The sequence below is a fragment of the Corvus hawaiiensis genome, chromosome 3, assembly GCF_020740725.1.
Source record: "Corvus hawaiiensis isolate bCorHaw1 chromosome 3, bCorHaw1.pri.cur, whole genome shotgun sequence".
In the NCBI taxonomy this organism is placed as follows: domain Eukaryota; kingdom Metazoa; phylum Chordata; class Aves; order Passeriformes; family Corvidae; genus Corvus; species Corvus hawaiiensis.
The window spans coordinates 88,087,683-88,112,937 of record NC_063215.1 but is presented as its reverse complement, the minus strand read 5'-3'; positions in this window follow the sequence as shown (position 1 = coordinate 88,112,937).

Below are 25,255 nucleotides of genomic sequence, written 5' to 3'. Positions count from 1 at the left end.
GACTGAGTTTCATATCCATACCTGTCAATATTCTAAGGTCTACAATTCCAACACTACACAAAGGCACTAGGTACAACAGAAAAGAGCTGATGGAAGATTCCCAATATTAACAAATTCTGGTAGAGAACTTGAGTAACCATCTGAGTTGAGGCAATTAACAAAATTGGGAAGGGGTCAGAAATGAAGATTCTGTGATATTCCGTGCAGAGACTGCTCTAGCTGATACCAAAATCAGAAATCAGTTTCTTTGAATGTCAATTTCCCTTCCTGGATTAGCTCAGGAGTAGGGGAAATGTAAAATGTAACATAATCTCCTCCACCCAGTTGTGCCAATGAGTAAATTAGGATCAGCCTAGCTCAGGTGTGTTCAGACTGAGTATGGTAATTTTCAGCAGTCAGTATGTGTGGCACTGATACTTGGATATCAAGGAGCAAAGTGCCAAAAGGAAGCCTCTGGATAAGTCTCCAACCACAGTCAATCATGGCTGTGTCCAAAGCAACTTTCTCAGTTTCATTGGGTGCTTCTGCAAAAGCTTCCAGCCTGTGATGTGTTTTGCCTTTTCCAAGCAGCTGGTTCAGAAGGTAAAGGATTGTTACAGTAGATGGCTAAAAAGAATTGTCATTTTTTTTGTCCATGTTAAAATGAGAAGAGATCAAAAGCAGTCATAGCACAAAGAGAATTCCTTCAGTAACTACTTAATCCTGCAGTTTATTTCAATCTTCTCCACTTACTTATCCTAAAAATAAACCCTGCATTTTCTCTGAAAATTGTATTCTCAGCTTTGCTTATTCACTTTCCACTTGATCTAACCTCAGCTCTAACTTTGACTCCGGTCAAATATAATACTTAGTGCTTAGAAAGTGATTTTGGTTTGAAGTCTCAATCTGCTTTGCAAACATTAACAAACTCAGTCCATTCTATTTCCAAAAGTCAAGTATTATTTTAGGACTTAAGAAAGTTACTTACAGAGCCTGGAAATGAAAACTGATGAAATCACTCCCAGGACAATTGATCTCTTAAACAAAAGAAAGCCTAGTTTCGAGGGGTTTTTTGTTTGGGTTGTTGGTTGGGTTTTCTAAAGGTATAAGACACATTGTGCTACAGAGGAACAAAACTGAGCTAAATCACTTCTGCTGTTCTTGTAACTGAAGTGAGGCTGCATACAAGCGCTAATCAGAAAATGTTCAGTAGTATTTCACTGGGAAAATGCTGTCTTGTCTGTTCTAGAATGTTTTGATTTTGACTTCATTCTTCCTCTAAAAGAATTTTGCAGTGATTTGATGAAAATATTAGGTATTTCATATTGATTTTCTCACTTGGTTCTCTGCTGTCTTTTTTTATTTTTAGAGAAAAGTGAACATATTTAGAATAGATGTTACCTCAGAAAAATCAATTATTAAGATTTAGTAGTCAGACATCTGGTTTTAATACAGACCTTCTAACGTTTCAGTATTAATCTGCTTGGGAATTCTTCACTTCAAAATTTGTAATTTATGCAAAGCGGGAAAATATCATGGCAGAATTGGCATGTCCTTTAAAATACAAATTCTACTTTAGTGAAGACCATGTACTCATTTCATTTCAAGAGTCTTCTAGTCAGGTCCTATAACAAGCTTGTATGTGCTATGTCTGTTTTGAATCTAAACACATTTACACGCTGTCTCCATTTCCAAACAGCGTCTGAATCGCTTTGGTGGCGTCCCTAACACAAAAGGAGTAGAGACAGGATGGGAAGTGATGGAAGACAAAAATTAAAGTGTACATTTTTTATATTCCAAGTTAATGAAACAACTGACTTGTCTGCTCCAGACCAAGTAAGGATTTCCCAATGATATACACTGGATGGTATGTGATCTTGAGGGAGAACCACTACAGAATGTAGTTCACATACAGCTATGACGTTTCCATTGGCGTATGCTAAAACTCTCTTAGCTGCTATAAAGAAAAAGTTTCTTTCTATGTATTTTTAAACTTTCAGTTCATTTTCTTTCAAAATATGGATATAAACTTCTAATAGCATTAATTCTATAGTAGAAATATTTCTACAGTTTCTGGATGACAGTGTTCGGTTTTATAGAGATTTGTCAAATGCACATGATTTTAGTAAAGTTAAAGTATATGCAATGAACCAACAGGTCTAACCCTAGTTTAGAGGTGCCAAAAAAATATTGAAATGGGGTCCCATCTGGCAAAATGTTCAATCTCCAAAACTTTTCCTCCCTTAAGTGGGAGTTATGTTAGTTCATTCTCTTATAATTCCTACAAAACTGAAATCTTGATTACTGTGTCAAAGACTGTGCCAAAATACAAATTCTTAAAAAGAAGGGCGTTTACTTCGATTTCATATTGAATTATAATGGGTTGATTGGTACAGAAAAAGCATAGCAGGTTTGCTCAGTCAAAAATAAGTGAAGGAACATCAGGGCACACTTATTTAAAAAAGAAAATAGCTCAAGAATGTGACTAGAAAATATGAAAATAAACAGACATGTCAGCCAGTTGAGACATTTCTGGAAGCAAGTAGGTCAGACATCACCAAAACATATGGGAACAGTCTTAAGTGTGAGGTATTTATAATCAAAAGATGAGCTTCACAGTACCTCCCATGTTCACCAGGGATCACAGTGTGACTGGAACTGACACACTGATTTTTAACAGTTGCATGATGCAGAGTGCATCGAAATACAGCAGGTACAGATATGTGTGGGAAGACTGAATGCAAACCTAAATGGTGTGATTTTTTCACAAAGTGCTAAATACTCACAAATGTCCTGAGACTTGATAATGTTTAAAAACTTGGACCAGATAGTGAAGGCACCTGCTTTTACAGGCATAGGAGTGCATGCCAGTTCTCTAAAAATATCTCGAATACTTCTGCTGACATATTTGGAATAGAAAAAATGCACGAGGTACTCCCTTGCAGATACCTAAAAAGATTTGAGTATGAGAGTAAGTCAGAGATTTTTTGCCCAGCTCCACTTTTTCTACAGTCAACCTTCCCAGGGTTAATTCCCTTTTACATCAATGACTTTAAAGTCAGAACAGCCTTTTCTCATTTAAATTTTTATTCACTTTGGAATCATTGAAAAGCTAATTTTTAAAGGTCATGGTTTATCAGATTAGCATCATGTGCACACAGTCAGACATGAGGTATCCATAGAGGTAGCAAAACTTAGGAAAGGTGAAGATTTCTATTTTAATCTTGACCCTGACATGTCATTAATCCCAGTTAGAGACCAGCTAATGCTCAGGTAGAGAGGAGCAGAAGCAATAAAAGTGCACAGTCTTGACAGAATTTATGGCCCAATGTAAGACTCATTTTAGTGCTGAAACACTGTTTTTCCCAAATAAAGCAAAGTCTGAAAAAAAAAGCAAGCAAGCAAGCAAGAAGAATAAACCATGTTCATTTGCAGGTAGAAGACCACAAATAGAAGATTTGTTTTCGGGGAGTAAAAAGGAATAGAAGAATTTCTAAACAATAAATAAGAAAACAACTTGACTATTTCCTTTTTGTGTAATCCTGTGACACTGAAATAGGCATATCCACTGAGCTCATCACCCTACAGGATGATTGGTAGCTTAAATGCCAATTTAGAATTTGAGAGCTTATACTGTCCATACAATTCCCTGTGCAAATACTCAGTGCTGCTCATAGTGCCCGTTGATATTTTGCAGGTTTTGTTCAGATATTGGGGCAGTCACGTGGATATCTGAGGGTGTCTTCTGGGTGACCTCACTTTGGGAGCAATAAAGCATGGAATGGCAGCACACATTACCCACAGGTATGCCCAAGGTCTTTGGGAGCAGGTCACTAACACAGGCTGCAAGGAGAGGTGCTCCCCCTTGCAGGGTATAATGCTTTGGATGGTGGAGATAAACCACTGGTTTCTTTTTGCCTCCTGAGCTCTTGTGCACTCCCAAAATGCTATTCCTTGGCCTGTCGACACTGTTAATAGTGTTTCCATATAATTAACAGAGGAAGATTACCTAAAGGTGAAAAATAGCTTTTCCATTCAAGATCATTTTTAAGACTTTGCTTCTTTCTCTATGGGATCTTAGTATTAGCTTTCTCAGAGGCAATCTTAAGCTGAGTGCTTTGAGAGATATCCAGATAACTTCAGCCTCCAAAAGAAAAATTCCTTGGTATCAACACAGCATGAATAAAAGGTCTAGGGAAGAGGAGAAGCCCCATTAGAAGAGCTTGATTTTAATAAGAGGATGATGAAGTTAATTAAACTCAGTGTCCATGAGCAAAAAGAAGAAAAAAGAGCTTTGGGGTTTTTCCTTTAGTTTTGCTCCAGCTGCTCCTATCTCCAAGCCAAATACATGAGCCAAAATGATACAAGCTGGCAGCTTTTTTATAGCAAGGGGATCATCTATTAAATGGTTAGGTTGGTTTTGTTTTGCCATAATAAGATGGGGAGTATAGTTTCTAAGTTTTCCGCAGGAATTGAGCCAAAAGTTCTCACTGCTTTTTTAACCCCTCTTCATTTTGCTGCCCATAAATTATACAACGAAATCCCTCTCCCTCAGAGCTACTCTCATGTCTGAGCTAGTCATCAGTTTCTTCTTTGCCTGTTCCAACTTTAAGCTTTCTAAGCACCTTGTGAGTTCTGTGCTTTCATTAATAAAGTGATTATGCTTTAAAAAAATTCACCTGTGTGTGTCCTAGAAAATAGGCATTTGTGCATGCAAATTAGCTAATAATTGGCCAGGTTTTAAATAGGTGCTAAGACCCAAAAATTAATGGGAACATAATAAATCTTTTACTATTTCACCTATCATTAATTCTTTCCAGGACACCCACTTTACAAAGATTCAGACCAGGTGCCTCAAAAGACAGGTACTGTCTGTATTCTGCACTAATGAGACTAGTGAGTTTGCACTTAGGCTCAAACTCTCCCAGGCATCCTCAGTGACTGTCTGTTGTGATTGTCAGGAACTTGGCTTGTTTCTGAAATAAGTCCTTTGGAGAATTATCTCATGCTTGGTATCATTCCTGTGGGTAGTGTTGTTGTTCTCAAGAATTGAATTTATTACCCAGTGTGCAACAAGACAATAATTACACACTCAAGAGTGACACTGATTATTTATTTCAGAGTTGTGCAGTCCTGGGTGCTTGGTGGTATTCCATAAATCAAGCATGCCAACTCTCAAAATTTTTACTATTTAGACACTTTAGGAATTAGTGCTCATTGGCTACAAATTACATAGATAGTTCTCTTATTAATTAGTATTCTCTCTTCTATTGGTTAATGATTCTCTCACTTCTCATGCTAATTAATCCACATGCTCAGTTTTTCTCTTCTTTTGGGTCAGGGGGTTTCTTGGACTGGTTGTCTGTGAGTGGGTAGTCACAATCTGCCCCTGCTGGAATTACCTTTTACCCAGTTGGAGCTGATTCCAGCACAATTGCTGAGTTTGCTTTATGAGTTTCTTTCTTATCTTGTGAGTTCTGCCAGATGTCCTTGCAACCTGTAAATTCTGCATTCTTTGTGTCCACAATCAGTGGGCATCCTTCTTCCCAAGCTTTCTTTACCTCTCCCTAGGTCCCAGATCATTGAAGCACATCCAGGCCTAAACCTTAACAAGGCAATACTGCCAACAAGCAATTTGCTTTTCTAACACATGCACATCACTTAGAGCTTGTTAGCTGCTATCTGTTTCACAGATTAAATCTCTGTTCTTGTTGATTACACAAAGATCAAATGTTACAGAACATCCTTTCTTAAGAAAATTTTACATATCCCAATTTTTGCAACAGTGTGAACACATCACAGATGCTTAGCTGACAGGTCAAGTAGCCGTACATTATCCCTTTAACTAAATCATGACACAAACTGGTTGGCATTGTTTGGAAGTTTTAAATTACTCTATATTTAACATCTGGTTCTCCAAAGACCTGAGAAATCCTCGAAAAGGCTGAATGTACTGAGACTTACTCAACAGAAAGAGAATTTATATATTTACTTTTGTCCTGCATGCTCTTGGCCCCATAAACTGATTTGATGCTAAAAGAGATTCCTCACATCAGTGGATTTCCTGCTGTTTGACTTCAAAATGCATAAGGTCAAAATAAATCAGGTCTGTGGTCTGCCTGCTGTCTCTTTCTCTTAATGAATATTCCTCTCCACCTATGCTTTGTTTGACCAAGACAGTTTCATCTCGAGTTGGAAATAACAATCAACACCTCATTTTCCCACATTTGCCTTTCCTGCTGATTCACCTCATTCTGACACACTGAAATCTGTGGAGTTTCTAGTGCTAAAACACTGAGTTGTAGCCTCTAACAACTGCTGGGGGAAATGCTGCAGCTGGACTCTACTTTCAGATACCAACCATCCAACCAGAAGCTGTACAACAAACAAATTAATTAATCAGGATCTCTAAGGTTTGCACAGCGAGGGACCTAATTCAGTCTTAACCAGGATCATTCCCCAGGTTAGTAACAGGCAAGAAGAAAACCAGGAATTCCGCTAAATTCTCTTCCTGTCCTAAGCTCCAGTAGAAGTCAACAAAATGGAAAATAAATCTCAGACTAAGAAGCTGGTTGGAGGAATCTAGAGGAATAAGTAGATTCTAAAAGGGTGGCAACAGAGAAAGGTAACTTCTTGTACCCCCAGGTGTAAATAACCTAGGTAGCAGATTAGTTTGCAGTCTAACACAGGAGATCAAGGCATTTCTTAATGCCTCTTTAAAAATCAGAGTTGCTTACAGTTGAAAGAAATGAATGATGATATTGTGTAGGAAACTGAGAGATGACTTTAACCCCTATAAACTACACTGGTATTCATTAGGGTTCTGGGAAAGGAATGACTAGTCATCATGACAAAATGGCAAAAGGTCTGTGCACTAAGTTCTTCAAACATCTGGAGTTCTAACAAAAGCTGCTGAAAAAAGGAAAAGTACTTCACACTGCTGAAACTATAAAAATAAATCAATCAAACCAACAACAAACTGGGCAGTATCCTGAGAGTGCCTAAACAATAAGTTTTGACCAAGTCGAAGTGCTGGAAGACAAGGGTCTAAATAAGGAAGGAGTTCTTTCCACTCAATCTTCACTTTGAGATTTTCCACAAACCTCCTAGTTACCCTGTGGTTTTGTTTCCACTTCTGTAAGACCAAGAGATCAATGAGACATGGATTCTGGAAGGCTACATCTCTGAGAGGTAATGAAGAGAGTCTAAATAATAATACCTAATATCGGCAAAAGTGCAGCATTTCATCAAAAGCAAACTGACTTTCAGCCAAATCTTCACTTCACCTCACAAACTACAGAAATAAACATAGAGAGCATAAATAAACATAAATAACAATTAAAATCTGAGTTAGTTTTCTCTCATTCAGGACACTGCTGAAAACATGGCCAATTCTGGAAAAGGAAAGTAGAGAGGTTCCGGGTGCTTCTTAGAATTCCCTTTTTTTTTTTTTTTTTTAGAATGTTAATGGAAGTTTGAGGCAGACAGCATAATGTGATAAGGAATCCCATTGTCAGGAATGCATTGGCTTCCACATCAATATTTATAATATATTACTAAGCCTATACCCTTGCTGATTTCACATCAATGCTCAACCTTTTCAATGATAAATTAATCATCCAGCTTGAAGTACTGCAAAGTATTCCAGGCAGTTTATAAATAACTCCTTCCATCAGATTCTCAGATCATACAATATCATCAGGCCCAGTACAGTCATGCCAACATTGGCTTTGGTTTGTAACCCCTGCCTCAAGGAACAGAGTCAATTCCATGATACAGCAAAAGACTGATCAAAGAGATCGGGACAGAGGAAGCTATAAGCAACCAGATTATAAATAAGTGGATTGGTTGCTTTCATGTTTCTGTCACAATTATTATTAATAATTCCTGAAACCTAACATTATGCCCATGGAGAGAATGTCACTCCATATCAATCTAATGTGCTACACAGCTAATATTGTTTGAGAACTAATCCAAAAGCAGAGAGGAAAACCCTCGTGACATAGCTTGCCGCTCTATGTTCTTATTTTGTCACCTGTATCAGAGAAATTGCAACCCTCCTTTTCCCCATATCCCCAGATTTATATAACCTTCTATCATAGTTTCAAATGTGCAGGGCTGCAAGACCAATTCATGATGCAAATCCATAATCACATTCATTTTTTGCAAGGTTGGCCTTGACCTATAACATATAAGGTAAATTCAGTTCACTGGAAGGAGGGAAGGAAGGAAGGAAGACAGTTTACGGTTACAGAGGACTGTATGTACAATGAGAAAGGAGGTACAGCTCTACTTTTTTCCATGGATTTCTTCCCTACATTCAGCTGATGCAGCTGATGACAGTCACTGAAAACTGATGGCATCACCAGCATTTTTGAACATGTCCAAGTAAATAGTACTCAGTGATAAAATAAAAGTAATAACTAAGAGGAATGAAAGAGGCAGTTAATGTGTGCAATGAGGGAGCAGTGCTATCAACCTGAAAGCATTCAAGTTCCAGAGATGGAGAGGTAAACATGGAGTGGTTAAAACACTGACCCAGGAGCAGGAGTAGGGCACATGAACACAGAGTAGATTATAAGGATTCAGTATAAGATGTTCTTGCCATCCTTTACTTGTCATTATCTCTTGTAGGATTGTCTTTCACTATCTGTTCACATCAGAGAGCCCCAAGCACAATGGCGTTCCTCTTGTAGCCTCTTAACGCCTATATAAATGGGAAGAGGCTTCAAGTCTTGTAGATATCCAAATGAGAAATATATCAGCAAAAGTTATAAGAAAAACCTGTCCTGACATGAATGTCTCCTGGAGAAAGAAATTAAGATGTCACTTTAGTATCTTTCATCAATGCCGAATTCCCTTGCACTAAATTCATAACTTACAATGTGTTGTTTCAAGACAGTGTGAATAATGAGATGAAGATGCTAGATATAAATGGATGCCTAGTATTTATTTTTATCCTCAAAAAAACGTAATAATCATCTCTTTCAAAGATAAATTGGAATGACTGACCATCCATTGAGAAGACTGTAATTGATTCATGCAAAGAAAGATGTAGCGAGGGAAAGAATTCAACCCTGATGAAAGGAGGTAGAGCCTATCCTGCAAACATGGAACAAGCAGAAGAAACACAGGGTCAGACTATTTTTCAGATTACTCTGATGAAGCTTGTAACTCAACCCATAAATTTAAAAGATGCTGGACACCAATTATTTTGCTTTGATGAAGAAATTTGATTTTAGGAAGAAATTTTTTACTGAGAGTATGGTGAGACACAGGAACAGGTTGCCCAGAGAATTTGTAGATGCTCCATCTCTGGAAGTGTTCAAGGCTGGGTTGGGTGGGGCTTTGAACAACCCTAGTCAAAGTTGTCCCTGTCCATGGCAGGGAGTTTGGATCTTTATGATCTTCCAGGTCGCTTCCAACCCAAACCATTCTATGATCTTATATTGCTTTTGAAATGAAGCATCTAAGTGATAAAGATGTAAACTCCATGCACTGCTGGTTGCTGAAGGATTTAATCCATGTTTTAGTAATATTCCCACACCCTCTCCCACATAACTAAGTTGGACTTTGCACAGTAAAATCAATGGACATTTCTATCCTCTAATACTGACTTTCTTCTTGGAGTGAAATATTTGGAGATATACCTATGGTTGACATTTCACTTTACAAACCTTTTTTTCTTCTTTAAAAACAAGAGGTGTTTAAGTTTGTACTACTGGCCAAAGAAAAGGACAGGGCAAAACCTCATAACAGAATACTTTATCTGGTCTGTCTATGAGTGTTGTCTCATAATCTTGATTTATAAAAATGTTGTAAAATCCATCAAAATCTTTGGAGTTCAATTAGACTCCTCTCTGCCATATGTGAAGAGTCTTTCTGGTTAATACTGTCCAATGGAAGGCATACTCCTTCTCCTCACTTCTCTGAGTGTTTGAGGGTTTTTTTTAATCCTTTGGCTAAATGTTATAGAGCTTTGTACCAGTGATGCCAAATGCCAGACTTTAAAAGCTCCAGAGCCAGCAGTGCAGAATGCACTGATTCAAGGCAGTTTCTTTTCAAATAATTATTAACTCTGAGCAAAAGTTAATAACAGGAATTGAAAGCTCTTTTTCATCTCCCCGCCTCCCTATCTCTCACTATAATAACTGGCTGCATCAATTTCCAGGTACCATCTCTTGTATTTGACTAAACTATTATAAGATCTTTTAATCCTTTGGATATTTTAGCTCCCTCCCAAAGTTATTACAACATGCAAATACCAGACTGATTTTCCTGTTACACCACAACTTGCATTTCAGATCAGCTGTCTCCTGATCTCATGAGCTAATTAAAGGGTGTGAAATGAACAGATTATTTCCATTTATTATGAATTCCTATTCAATAATTCCTGACTGAGCTTGGGGTGACTGAAAACTGCTACAGCTTTGAAAGTTACCATGCTGTGTGCCATTTGGAGGTAAAGCCTCCAAGATCTTTCAAGGCAAAGTTTATAGGATTGAGCTGATTATATTTCATTAAAAAAATCCTTCATCCAGAACGTCCTCTGACAACACAGATGGGGAGACCTGCAGGAGCATCCTTACTGTCCTCCTGAACACACAAAGTATTATTTTTCCAAAAGGTGTGAAAACAGAGGTCCTGAACCTATGATCTGGGAAATATTCCTGTATCCCATAGTTGAGATGTAAGCTGTCTAAGCCCGTTTGACATGTAATAGCAAACCCAGCAGTGAGTCATCAGCCAGTTTTGACAAAAAGCTCTAACCAGGATTGTATGGTTTGGAATAAGAAATAAAGTTCAGTGTTACTCCTGCTCCTCATAGTTACATTAGAGTGTGTATGATACCTATACAGGGACAGCAAGGTCATCAATGAGATGCAAAATCTGGCATGAAAGGCATAAATCCTCACCATTTGACCCAACAGAGCAAATCTACTAGATGCACTAAGAGAAGGCTTTTCTGATTCACTAGGCCAGCCTCCGGAAAACAAAAAATCCCGTGCACTGAACCAAGAAAAAAACCATGCAAGCTCTGCTGAGGCATTCACACTGGGCCCTGAACACACCCAGGTTTTGTGCCAAAGATTCAGATTTAATGTAGAATTAACCATGCCTGCTCTGAGGGACAAAATTTGGATCTTCATGGTTCCTTCAATGTTTAGAAGCTTTAGGAAATATTTGTTCTTCCTGGTCAGAGAAACATCCCACAGAAACTGTACATTCTGCCTTTCACAAGGTGGAAGAGATGAGATTTTCAGAACTTACATGAAGAACAGCAGGTGCTCTGCTCCTACATCATCCCTCAGCATTTTTGCCATCCTAGGACTGCATCTATTCTAAATCACAGATCACTGTTTTGGCAGAAGTAATGGATTGTGCCAGAATGCAGAGTTCCCCTGGAACCCGTGGAGTCCATTTGCAGAGATGCCAATGAAGACACAGGAACAGGTAATTCATGATCAACACAGGTGAGCCTCTGAGGATTTCTCTCCCCAAAACTCCAGTGTTGACCACTTAATCAATTAAACAGAAAGAGCTAACATAGTGTCTTCTCTGAAGAAGTGAGAGAATGCAAAGCAGCTGCTACCTTCTTTCTCAAGCTGCACATCTGCTCTATTTAATCTGCTTGGAGAAACACACTTTACTCTCTTGGTGGGTCTTATGATCTTATCACACACTGAGCTATAGCACCCTGGGCTGTAACTTCCAAGTACTCCACAGGCAGGAACCCCTGCTTCAGCTATCAAACCCTTGTTTTTATTCCCATGGCACATATTTTTTGTTTGTAAAGTGAACACAAGATAAGATCTGACACTAATCCTACAAGTTAAGACTTGAATTTCATACTACATTTTGCCACTATTTTACCCTATGAGATTTATGCTCGTTCCTTAGCCCTTCTCATCACTACTCCTAAGTCAGCTTCTGTGTCACAAAGCTGACAGCAAGACTGCCCAGCACTCTAAGCCCACACAAAAAGACTATGAATAGCTAGGAAAATGACATTTTGAGTTCATTATATGTTGGTCAAAGCTATTTAGCTCCCACCATCTGTATCTATGACCAAGGACGGATTTAAACAGACATTAGCTGTTCTGTTTTCTAGTATAATTTAACTTATGACACATTAACATGTGCTTTACATGTGTGTGTCCCTTCCTTAGCGTGAGTAATTCCATCAGTGACACAGAGAAAGTGAAGATGTCCACATGCAACTAACAACTTCTTATTTAAAAGTCACATGTATCTGATATTTTAGGAAGCCAACTGATTTTGAATCCTTATTGTGGAAAAGATGTATCTGTGTTTATTTATCACTGCCATACATAATGTGTTGCTTTTTAGTCTGAATCTTATTTATGCAAGCATGAAAACAGAGACACACATAAAGGAAGATTAGAAGTTCACATTTTAAGTTATCTGAAGGTCTTATTACAACCAATAAAAAGCCGGAAAACTGATAACTAAGAGCTGACACTCCATGTGTCATGATCTGCCAGGTTTTATTTCGTGTGTGTGTGTACACGTGTATGGGAGTGTCACCTCTCGTTTCTGGGCTTCTTTAATGTTAGTTTTAAAATGGGACCCATATGCTGGAACAAAACTGAGAGACAAGAACATAAACACAAACTGACAGTGTCCTTATAAACAATAAAGGTAACACCAGCGGGCACCATTGGCTGTAATTTTCTTGACATGGTGCTGTGCATCTGTCTCCTGGGGTTACTTAACATGACCTTTTTAACCACAGTGCCAAAGGCTTTCTCTTGCACTTTCCCACTCTACTGGTATGATGCCACTGTGCCTCCACCTTACCCCACTCTGGGTAATGTGCCTATCTCAAAATCTGTGTTGCAGACCACAGGAAACCACAGAGGATTTTTTGGCACACTGTGAGATAGAGACAGCATGGAAAATTCTTTATTACTTCCAGCAAAAATCTCAACCCAAGGGGCTCAGAATGCTTCGCAAATACTCAGATACACAAAAAATTAAGCATCATAGGAGGCTCTAAAAATAAAGGGATCATTTTGTACAGGTCCACAGAGCTTCCATATTGATATAATTCCTCCCCCAAAAGAAGGCTATGGTCCACAGGGAAGATGGAGATCCTACCAGGGGTGAAGGAGCTGTGACAGCAGCAATAAACCCCTGCACTGCCTCCTCTGGCAAGAGGTCTTCCTTTCCAAGCAGTGTGAATGAGTGTTGCAGTGGGGATCCTGCAACACGCATATATCAAACCAGGAGTCCCGTGGAAAGGAAATATATATGGACAGACAGATTCTTGCTAGGTGTTTCAGAGATGTTTATTCCTCCAGCCGCATGGCCGGAGCTCTGCCCAGGAACTGTTCCAGTCACGGGACCAAGGGTCCTTCTGCCCGCGCAGGGAACACAAACCAACCAATGGGAACGAGGCTGAGCAGGGACAGGGAAGCCCCGTGTCTGTGCCCTCAGGGCCCCTCTCCCAGGGCTACACGGCAGGGGAGGGACCCCAACACCTCACCCGTTTTATTTTAATAAAAGGAGAATGAAAACAACTGGATAAACATAACAAGAACAGTTTCAAAACAAAACAAGCCACCCTCCTGAGTCTTTAAATGTCCAAACAGATTCTGTGGAACATCTTAGGGCTGACAGAAGGGAGACAGAATTCTCTGAGCATGCTTTGTGGGGAAACTGAGGCAGGAGAGGGTTTAACTTCTTCCCTCCCCCTTTTCATCCCCCACTCGGCATTGGAAAGGGATTTTTGGGGAAACAATTGGCAAAAGCATGGTTTTGTGAGGGAAACCATGGATGAAAAAACGGATTGGGAATACACTGGGGGTAATAGGACATAGGGTAAAAGGGAAAGGTGGGATTAGGAAAGGGAAACTGTAGGGGGGGCTTACAATGGAGATATTGTCTAACATGACTACGGTTTTTTGCATATATACTGCCTTTTACAGGAACACCATCAGGCCCAGTGACCTGCGATGCTTGTAACCCTTTTCTCCCTAGTACAATATTAAATTCCACCACCTCTCCATCTCCCAAGCTTGGGATCCATTTTTCAGGGTTATTCTTTTTAATAGCAGTTCTATGCACGAATATGTCTTGCTGGTTGTCACACCTTGTTATAAAACCATAATTTTGCTTAACATTGTACCATTTTACTATCCCTAAGATCTTAGTTACTATGATTTTTTCCTTTTTCCGAGTGGCTGCTGTTTTCTGTCTCGCTGCGTCTTTGCTCTCTCCTTCGGTCGCTCCCGTGTTGGAATTGTCGGGGCTGCTTGTGCCTGCGCGCTCTTCCCGGGGTCGCGTTCGGGGCCGCGCGGGCCGGGCCGGGCCGCGCCGCTCAGTTCTCCGTGCGTCGCCTCCTCTGGTCGCAGCTTCGCTGCCGCTGCCGGGCGCTGCACCCACGTCTCGGCCGGGCCCCCGAGCGATGACCCCCCCGCGCCCTGCTCCAGCGCGCGTCTCGGCTGGGCGCGGCTCCGCTCCACCGCCACCGCCGCCAGCCACCGCCCGCGTGCCGTCTCTCTCGGTCGGGCGTTCCCGGGGCTCGCTCCACCACGCGCTGCACGGGGCCATTCGGGCACCGCCGGGTCCCGCCGCTCCCCGCTCCGCCACCGACACTGCGGCTCGCGTGGCTCCGCCCGCGCGCGGGAACTGCCTCGCTGCTGCTCGCAGAGCGCTCGGTGCACGTGGCCTGGGCCGCACGGTCCCTGCGCCAGGCTTCCCTTCGCCAGGACACAGCTGACATTGCTCAACACTCTTGGTAACTAAATAATATTCACGAAAATATTCTTCCATCGGCATATATTTTGACTCCAGTATTAACTGTGTCCAAACGGTTTTCCAAAAGCCCTTGGTAAGAATTAAATCCCAAGAAACATAGAAAAAGTTCTTAAACAACCATGCCAGGAAGTGTTTCAGTTCTTTTTGAGCTTGAATCAAGCTAAAATTTACAAATCGTTGTTCAAGAATCATTTTAAGTTTAAGATAAATGTCCATATGCGGCTCTGAGAGCCAAGAGTCTTCCCACGGTTCCTCCATAGTTTAGATATGGAATAGCAAAGCAAAACCAAGAAGAGGAATCCAAAGTTTCCAGGGTTTACTCACACAAATCAGTCGCTTAGGGATCGGGGATCGTTCTGCTCACAAATCTCCACCATTTGTTGCAGTGGGGATCCTGCAACACACATATATCAAACCAGGAGTCCCGTGGAAAGGAAATATATATGGACAGACAGATTCTTGCTAGATGTTTCAGAGATGTTTATTCCTCCAGCCGCATGGCCGGAGCTCTGCCGAGGAACTGTTCCAGTCACGGGACCAAGGGTCCTTCTGCCCGCGCAGGGAACACAAACCAACCAATGGGAACGAGGCTGAGCAGGGACAGGGAAGCCCCGTGTCTGTGCCCTCAGGGCCCCTCTCCCAGGGCTACACGGCGGGGGAGGGACCCCAACACATGAGGGCTTACAAACACCATCCGTGGTAAAACAGACAGCGAACAACGAAGAAATTACTGCACAAGAATACCCTCAGTACCAAGGGTGATGCAGCCTCCTTGCACTGACCCTCTCTTTCGTGCCTTGTTAAGTACTTAAAGTCAGGCTGCCTGGAAATCTGTGCATAGGAAGAACTTAATTAAAGCATAGATTTCAGAGTGAATAAAGCAGAAGAGGATTAACAAACTTGAAGTGATTAAATGTCTCTGCTTATTTTTCTTATTCTTTGCCCAGTCTGCTGATCTTTTTCTGATATTCTCAGGTTTAGAGTTGAAAACAAGGTGGGACTTAATTGTTCCACAAATGCTGTGCAGCAAAGAGCAGGCAAGGATTAATCTGCAAATTCAGCTTATGCTTTCCTTCTTCCTTTCCCTCCAAACACATGGATTCTAAATGCCATTTTGTTTCAATACAAAGTAATTTAATTTATTCTCTGTGGCCATCTCTAGGAGTCTTTCAGTCTTGCTTCTCTTTCACTTTTTGGTCTTCACTTGAATGGTGCGGATTTGAAGTGTTATTCTCCAGATAATTTAGTTTACATGTTGTTTTCTGCCCATGTTCTAACCTGTAGATCTTTTTTATTATAAAGGAGATCTGACTGGCATTTATAATATTTTCCAATGCATTTTCACACATTAATTACAAAGTAAGGGATTTCTTTTCACTTTTTCTAGGCAGCACAGAAGTGGCCTTGGAATTAGATACGATGAATGACACACAGGGGTATGACTTCAGGAAGCCAAAGGTGCCAGTAACAAAGATACTGTTTTCAGATAATACTCCATCTATGTTTGTAAATATCTGTGTCTTCTTTCATTTTCCAAAAGCAGCATCCACTTTACAAAGGGCGCTGTGAATCTTTAAATGTGTTTATGTTCATTCATGTCAGCATCTTCACAAAGTGTTTAAAATCTTTTCATCCTTCTCACAGCTTTTCAGAAGTCTGGCCCAGGATACCTGGAAATGATCAGTATTTTTTGGATCCTGAACCCCAGGGACTGTTTAATGCCATGGCAATTGTCTTACAGTCTATCTGATAGCCTTACTCATTCATTGTGCTATGGGAAGGAAGAAAGTAAGTACCTGAAGTCCTGCCAGAGGACCTAAGAAATCTATCTCTGGGTCTTAGGATGTTATAGTGGCATGAGCAACATCCAGAGAAAGAGATGCAGGTAATCTCTGTGAAGGGGGTATAGTCACTTTAGCAGCTACTTGATAAATATGGAGCTTGGGTGTAAAGGATGCATAAATGACTAATATATATAAACATCTTCAAAACTGCAAAACTAGCTCTTCAGCACGGGTTTCCACTGTTACCTATAGGTAAATAACCAGCCACCCAAATAAATAAATAAATAAACCAATACAAAAGAGACTTGCAGAATAAAATCTACTCTTGACTAAAAAGAAGGGGATAAATATACCTTTATGTGTGCTTTTCAGGATTGCAAAAGGTAATTGAAAAACAAATCTATAGAACTTCTAAATAATTTAAAGAGTGAAGTGGCTGAGTGATTTCAGTAATGTATTTTCAATTTCCCTTTCTCTGTTTGGGCATTATCTGTGAGGAAATCACTATTTTCTTGAGTATGTTGTTCATTTAAAATTACTGCTCCTTTATGTTCTTTGCATGTATCCCACATCATGTATTTGTTCTTGAGCTGAATGAATACCAGTGTTGGAAACAACACTGATCTCATTAATGTTTATTTAACTAATACGGTCTTCAGAAATATTCCATCTTCTCAGCTACATATTTTTAAGAGGAAAACAATTCCAAATGGACTAGCTGATCAAACTCACTTGAAATATTATTTTATTTTACTGGAATTCACTTCTTTTTTCAGAGTTTTCATAAGTATTTTTTATTGCACTAAAAGAAATAAGCAGTGCAACTTTTATTATTTCACAGATGAAACTTTGATGTTAACTTATGACACTGAAATTGGCATCATTCAGTGATATTGAGTGCTTGTTAGTCTAACATATACTCTGTGCTGTAGTGTGTCCTATACTTAAAGACGGTTACAAGCAATGCCCATACAACTTTGTGAAGATCCCTGAAATCATCTCAGGTAGGTTACACAACCAGTCAGGGTGAATTATTGTTTCTTTACCCCCTCTCTAATCCAGGAATAGAAATGTGATTGCAGCAGGGTGGCTTATTTCTTTCAGTTCAACCCTTTTAGCATCCTCCTTGCTAACTGTGCCTTGTTGTTTCATCATTGTCTGTGGTACTTTTATACTGCATAAAGCTGGTCTGAGTGGTACTTTAGATCAAGTGGCCTCTCTATGCTGTGACAGAGCTGTGGCTGAGAATTCTCATTTGTGAAAATCTTTCAGAGTGTGTCCCTGTTCATACCTGAAACAAAAATAAATCCTTTCATAAATGAGTGGTTATTGTCAACTTTTTAAAAACAGAGCAGTTGCAGAAAAGTTTCTAGTTCCAAACAGAAAGCTTCAGGTCTGATGTGAGAAGAGTGGCCAAAATGTCCAGACATGGGTCACTTAGTAGTTAACACACTCTGATGAGGATGAGACCAGTTCCAGATCTTCTTTCAGATTAAAAGCAACACTAAATCTAGCTAATATTTGAAACTGAGTCCCTGGTATCTTATATTTTTAGCTGCCAGATGCAGAGCAGGAAATTCAGCTTTTAATTAGATTTATTTGATTGAAATTTATTCAAGAGAAAGCAGAATATGAGGCCAACCAGACCCTCTACTCAAGCAGAGTACCCAGGAACTACGGTATTGCAGTTTCCATTCCCTAATTAAGAAAGATATATGGCATTTTCTAAAGGGTTCTGGAGGAGTCACATGTTTGGGAGCTCTGTAAAACACAGACAAAATCTACTTGTTGTTTTCAGAGTGATGGATCTGGATCAGACAGAATGAAAATTCATTATTTTCAGAGAAAATTTTCATTTCTCTTTTTTTTGCTTATTCTTTTTATGTCCTAAAACAGGGCAAAAGATCTTGTTATTTGGCTTCACAGTGGAAATGCAACTTCAGAAATAGCTGAGAAGGGAAGAAAACTTACACTGTAGGTCACTCTGCGGGTCTTCTTTTACTGAAAACAAAAGCAGAAAGCTCAAAAGGAATGTGTTTACCCTTTTGGCACTAGTATAATGTGTGCTTTGGGGCTAGAAGAACACTGTCTTCTTTCAGAGATCAGTTTTGAGTTGTGGTGTAAGACATCCAAATTACCAAAGGATGAATTAATGATTGGATTTTGGTTTTTTTGTTTTCTTCTGTTTTGTTTTTTCTCTTAAGTGAATAGTAATGTGGATGTGTTGAAAGCAAAATTCTACTTTCTCCTCATTGCTTTAATACTTCTCCCTCTGCTGGCCCTCTCTCAGCTTTCTTCTCTTTTATTCTGCGATCACCAGCCATTGAAAGAGCTGCTTTCTGTCTGGGGGCAACTGTTCAAAGCATCAACTTCTCTGCACAGCTGTGTGGTCAGAGCTGCAAGATGGTTCATAAATCCCCAAAGCAGATACAAGCTCTAGTACAAAGTTCTGTGAAAAATAGCATGTGGCAGAGCAGTCCCAGGAAGGTACAAATAGGACCCAGAGGATTGGCAGCATAGCAAGTTCAAGTAAGAAAGGTCATTCTGATTCAAGCAAGATGCATAAACCTCTCCCACAAAGCAAAAAGCCACGCTTTTGAGTCTCCTGGGGTTTCATGATTTGACTGGAGTTTCATGATGATTTGACTGGTGATGGTCAGAAATGTTTCAAAAAAATCAACTTCAGTCAGAAAAATGACAGTCCATTGAAAGTGAAGTGTACTGAAAGTGAAGTGTCCTGCAGAAATGTGCCAAGTTGAACAACTCTACCAGCAAAACTCACCAGCTCTCTGCCTCTCCTTCACTCATCCACCCAGCTGCTGAGATGCTCCCTGAAGGACTGCAGCACAGCTCAGATGTCCAGGGCTTTTAAACTTCTAGGATATCTGCCTCCCAGAACTGCTGCACACCTTTTATGCTCAGGAAATATGTTTTCATCAGCAGTGAGATGAGTTTATTGTACAGGGTTGCCAGTCTTGCTGCCACTGTGTTCAGAGCCCTGGGGATGGGCTCCTGGTCACCCTGCAAGCCACCATCCAGAACAAAGTACAAGGAACTCTGTGTTTCCATTCTTCAGCCTGCCTACTGGCCAGGCACTAGTTGCCTCACATGGCCCTGGCTATGGGACCACTGCAGCATGGGGAGATAATTACTCTGAAGGTAACAACAGTCATTCGCCCCTGTAACTTCATGGCTGAGCACCATGAAGTTGGTCAGAAAAAAGCCCCACTTTGAGTCAGTAGGTTTCAAGAATTTGGAGAAGCAGATTTTTTTTTAGGAATATCAATTTACAGCATTTCTGAAATTGTGTACTCTGGAATTTCATTTTGACATACATCTTTAAATTTTGGTCTCTCTTTCTGAAGATGAAAATGTTTCAGATAATGCAAAATTTGTGAAGAACAGGAATGTAGTTTTCTGTCCTACTGTAGTATTTTTTTTCTAAAGGGATAACTCCATATGTTGTAGAAATAATGAGTTACTTTGCTGCCCTATTGCTACATCCCAGCCCAGTGCCAGTTGCTAAGAGAATAAAGACTCCTACCAGCCTTAAAAGAATGAATGAATGCAAATAAATACTTTTTCTACAAACAGAGGACCTTGTTCTTTTCCCATTACATCAGTGAGATTGTCCTCAGCCATTGACTACACAAGATGAAGACATGACTTGCATCCACACCCGGAGAAATACAATGGTGATAACAGGAATTTCAAGAAGGAAAAAGTGTTAGCTTTTACTCATAAAATCTATTCTCTACTTGAACAAGCCTCATGCAGAAAGTGTTAAAAATGGACAGAAAACATGATCTTCAACCCTGACACAGATCACTTACCCTCCTTAAAACTGCATGCTTCATAGTAGCCTCTGCATCATACATCTTTCCAATGGGATGGCAAGACAAAGAGCAGTCCACTGTTCACAGGAAGTCTTTTAGAATTATTTGGGAAGTGTCTGAACTAAACCAAGCACATGGAGAGATTCTGGTTCCATTTCTGGCTATATTGCATTATTTTACTTTACTTTTGTAAGTACTAATCCTTGAGGAAAAGGCATACTGGTTCTACAACCATGCACTTATATCCCCACCGAATCTCCTTTCTTCCCCCACCAATAGTCAATCCCCAAAGCCTGAGTCATTCACCGTCTGAATTTCAGATTTAGGTTTCAGGACATGGAATAATGTGTGAGCCATTTACGAGTACTGAGGGAGTGCAGTGCAGGTATTGGTTATCTATTATGATTCTCTAACATTATGCTGGATTTAAATTATGGACAGAGAAATGAGCTTGGCTGAAATAAGATTTCTTGCTTTTTCCTTTTATCTTTTTCTTAGCCAGCAAAGCTTTGCTCCCCAAATTACTTTGCACTAAGTTACTTTGCATTAGCTGTTTCCCCCACAGTCTTTCATTGCACTCAACTTGAGCACAGTCTCAATATTTTCAGGTTTAATTTGCAAATATACAGAGAGAAACTCTGCTGGGAAGAACTGCATTAGGCTAAAGATGCATAAAAAACCCAGATGAAAATAATCTGTCAAAAAACACTTAAAACATCACTGACATTTTTGTCAACATTTTGAATTGCTGTCTCCAGAAAGGATTACATCTTTCCAGAAGATATGATTATTTTTTACCAGATAAACATCTGACATTTGGAGTAGCTAAATTTAAGTACACCATCTACACAGTATCTGTAGAGAGATTCTTTCTATCCCTGGAACCTCTTCAGACCTACAGTGTGGTTCTGAATGCCACAGCTTGGATGTCCACTCACCTAAAAACTCTCACCATCATTATTCACCATTTTAAAACTGATAGACAACATCTCTGCTTCATACCTAGGCACATTATTATTATTATTATTATTATTATTTTTCATTTTTATTTTTATTGTTATTATTACTATTTGAAACTTGGAACCTTCCCAATTTTGTCACTTGTGAGACATGTTAAAGGATATTGCAATAGTTATTCATTGATAACTACCATTCAAATGTTCAACAGAAACAAAGCCCATTATGGCAATGTGTAGGAAACACAGCCTCTGCCTATGAGTACAGTCTGAATGAGAGTGACAAACTGAATCAGAAACTTCAGTTGTGAATTCCATACATGAAAACATCTGTGGAATAAAGCAAGCAGCTCCTTCCCACAAACAGAATGCCAATATTTCACCAGCAATTCAGGGGGATATTTAAATAAAGTTTACATTGCCACAGAGCAGTAAACACGATGGTGAAATATGTATTAAGTGTATGGTCTTAATGCCAGCAGTTTCAATATTTATTTATTTTTCATAAGGTCACACAGTAGAACACCATTTAATTTCTTCTTCTACCTTGTCACTAGAAGTGAAGGTGTCCTAGTGGAATTGACCTGTTTGGTCAGGTGGCAAAATATTAATTAGTTTTCAGAAAATATTAATCCATTGAATTCTAAGCAAATGAACTTATAGCAGGGAGCTGAAAAAGCTCACTGTGGTATGCTTTGAATTAGCAAGCCATGTCTTTGGAAAACACCACAAAATAACGATTTCCTGGGTGCACTGTTCCATGTGTGCCCTGGTAGTTAAAAGCTTAAAACACAAGAATGAATCATAGGGAGAAAAGAATGAAATGTTACTGTTTTGTTGCGATTTCAGCAGAATCCACATTTGTACAGCTAATTTTAACCAAAATCTAATCCAACAGTTTTCCTGAACTATTAGTCTCTGTCACAGTGATGTTTCTATTGACCATAGCTTAAAAGAAATTAATGCAAATCTGACTTAGAGGAAGGGGCTACAAGGATGAAATGAATACAGAAAGAATAAAAGTTGATAACAATGAATGTAACTCAGATAGATACTAGCAATTACAGAAAAATGATAGGGGGAGGAAAAGGATATCAAGGGAATAATTTCTAGACGGAGAAATTTAGCAGATCAGAAAGAGCTTTTAACAACAAAAAGAACATGAATGTAGCCCTGGCTTATTCCTACCCAATAAAAGTAGGACCACTGATAAAAAGATGAAAGGGACATTTAAGTTCAATAGATATTTCTCTATCCTCTACTTGGAAAAAACAGATAATGTATTCTGTTCTCTGCACCTGGTGGTCCTTCAGTACCTTCCTTTCTCCCAGCAATGCAAGAGGATATAGAGAGCTACTACTACTAAATATATTTAAATCAGCACACCTATATAATTTTTATGCACAGGATTTGAAAATTAAGAAGTTTTCTCTTTGTTGATTTTTAATGAATCCTGGGAAACTGGCAGATTTAGAGAGGGTACTTAAACAAAATGACACATTTTGTTCATCAGAACTTACAAAATTTTAAAAGCTCATAAGCACAGTACATAAGATGTATTTCAATTTGATTCAAAAGGTATGATATGACATTGAACTTTTGAAATCAAATTACTGCTATAAAATATCAAGGAGGCATCCACTACAGTAATTTAGAATTGGCTAACTTTCTTGTAGAAAACTGGGAGAGACGTTTAAGAAATAAATGGCGGCAAAGTCTTATGAAGTATTTAAGGTTAAGAAATTCTAAGGTTAAGAAATTACCATAGGGTTTTGCATGAAAACAGATGATCAAACAGGGAGTTAAAATTTCAAAACATCTGGGAAATAAACAATTAACTCTAGAAATCCACCAGGCCTCTTACAGACAGAAGATGAGGTGAAATAATCATAATATCCTTTCAGGTCTTGTAATTTATTTATCTATTAATTAGGCCCATGTAAGTGGGGATTTGATTGCTCCAAGGCACTGAGATGAAAGCTTAATTTACCTGGTCTGCATGGACTTATTGTACCAGCTGTACATGAAATTGCACTTTGAGTTTTAAATATATGTTAGTGACCCAGCAGTCAGGTCAGCAAAAGGCTGAAGTAATAAAACAGCTCTGATGCAGACACTTTTGCAGGTATGAGTCAGAATTTATGCCAGCTGAGCATCTGCCACTCAGTTCAAGCCTGTATTGGCCAGTATCTTCTGTTGTCATTAATATGACAGAGGTTGTAACATAATTAAGAATAGCTTCTGCAAGTCTGAAGTGCTCTCTAATGTTTGTCTAAGTCTTTTGGACCACGTCATAGCCCCAGTGTGGCTGCAGAAAGTAGTGATGGTCTTCGAAATGGCTATGTTCATTAAAACATCATCAGTTTAGCAGCAATGGCTCAAATATGTATGATGGCACTGGGAATACATATTTAATCTAACCATTCAGTAAGAAGGGAAGAAACAAGGGGTAAGGTTTTTCTTCTGGAGGATAAAGAGCACGGAGAATAATTCAACATTTGTTTTACTATTTCTTAAATAACTAGTTAGCATTTATATTACTATTTGTGACCATCTAATCTCCAAGGGCTACTCAGTCCTCTTTTTTTTCATGCTAGAGTAAGAAATGGCTCCCACTGCTCCTTTAAACTAAGATTATTTTAATAAAAAAACCAAGCGATAGAAAATGTTCAGTCTCCCATTGTCTTGGCTGTGTCTGTTTTTCTCATTGAGTGTCTACAAAAGCTTTAAAAAAAGTCAGGTAAACAGTTAATAGGTGATAAAAATACACAATAGAGATTTCTCTTCTATACTTTCTCTTCTCCTTGACATTTTCTTCTTTTCTCTCTCCAAAAAATGAAATACAGACTAATTTACCTCATGAAATGCCATGTGATCGTTCATACTGCTAAATCTACTCAAGGCTGAAAGCAACCAAAAATAAAATCTTAATGACTGCTTTTCCTACCAAAAACATGTTTGTCTCGCTTTCAGATTGACACAGAGCTACAGGTAATGCTTGCCTGTCCATGGTGGTGATGTTAGCAAGGATGACCAGGTGGAGAGTGCCTGGATGACAGGAACCTGGCTGTGCTTTTAAGTTTTCTTGCTTTGGAGAAGGAATCCAATCTACAGAGAAGATGGCTTTCAACAGTCCTTTTTCTGGGAAAAGTGGAGTAAAGTAGACTCAAGACTTGTCCGTCTTTGAGCTTTTCCCATTAGACCTCACCTCTGACCTGGGTTCTTTCTGGAAGAAAAGGTTAAGCCCCAACTTCTCTTCATGAGATTCCTAAGTCTTCAGTTTGTCCTTGGGGTGCAGAGGAAAGCTGCAAGTCACTTCCTTTTCCTCTTGAAGCAAAGCAACTGGCTGTATCATTCCTGGCCCAGATCCATGTGTTTACAAGTAAAGTAAGGCAGTATCTCCTCCAGATGCAGCACCTCAAACTGAGCACAGACCTCCCATCAAACATTCACTGGTGCATACTGCGGCTATTGCTTCTTCTTCAGCTCATTTTATCTGAGAGGGGTTCACTCCATCACTGCCCCTTGCACAAGGATGAATTTGCCCTTGCACTCTAGTAAAATCATGGTTCGCTTTTCTGTGGTCCTTCTGCAAAGATTTATCATTCTATAGTTTACCCTTGTCCTGCAACGGTGATAAAATCAGATGAAAATAAAAAGGAAAATATTCCAATTGTATAGAACAGATTAAGAAGGTTTTAACCACAATCAGTTTGTTGAAGATAAACAGTATGTTAAAATGTATAGAATTTAGCCCACTTCTCATTTTTAGTCCTAGTTTCTATGTTTTAAATTCACAGACATATCTTAATTTGGTATTAAAAATTTATTTGAAGAATGTGAACACAAAATTTTGTTTTGAGGTTAACACTACTCTATTAAAAAAATAAAATTACTGACCAGATTTAAATTTTTC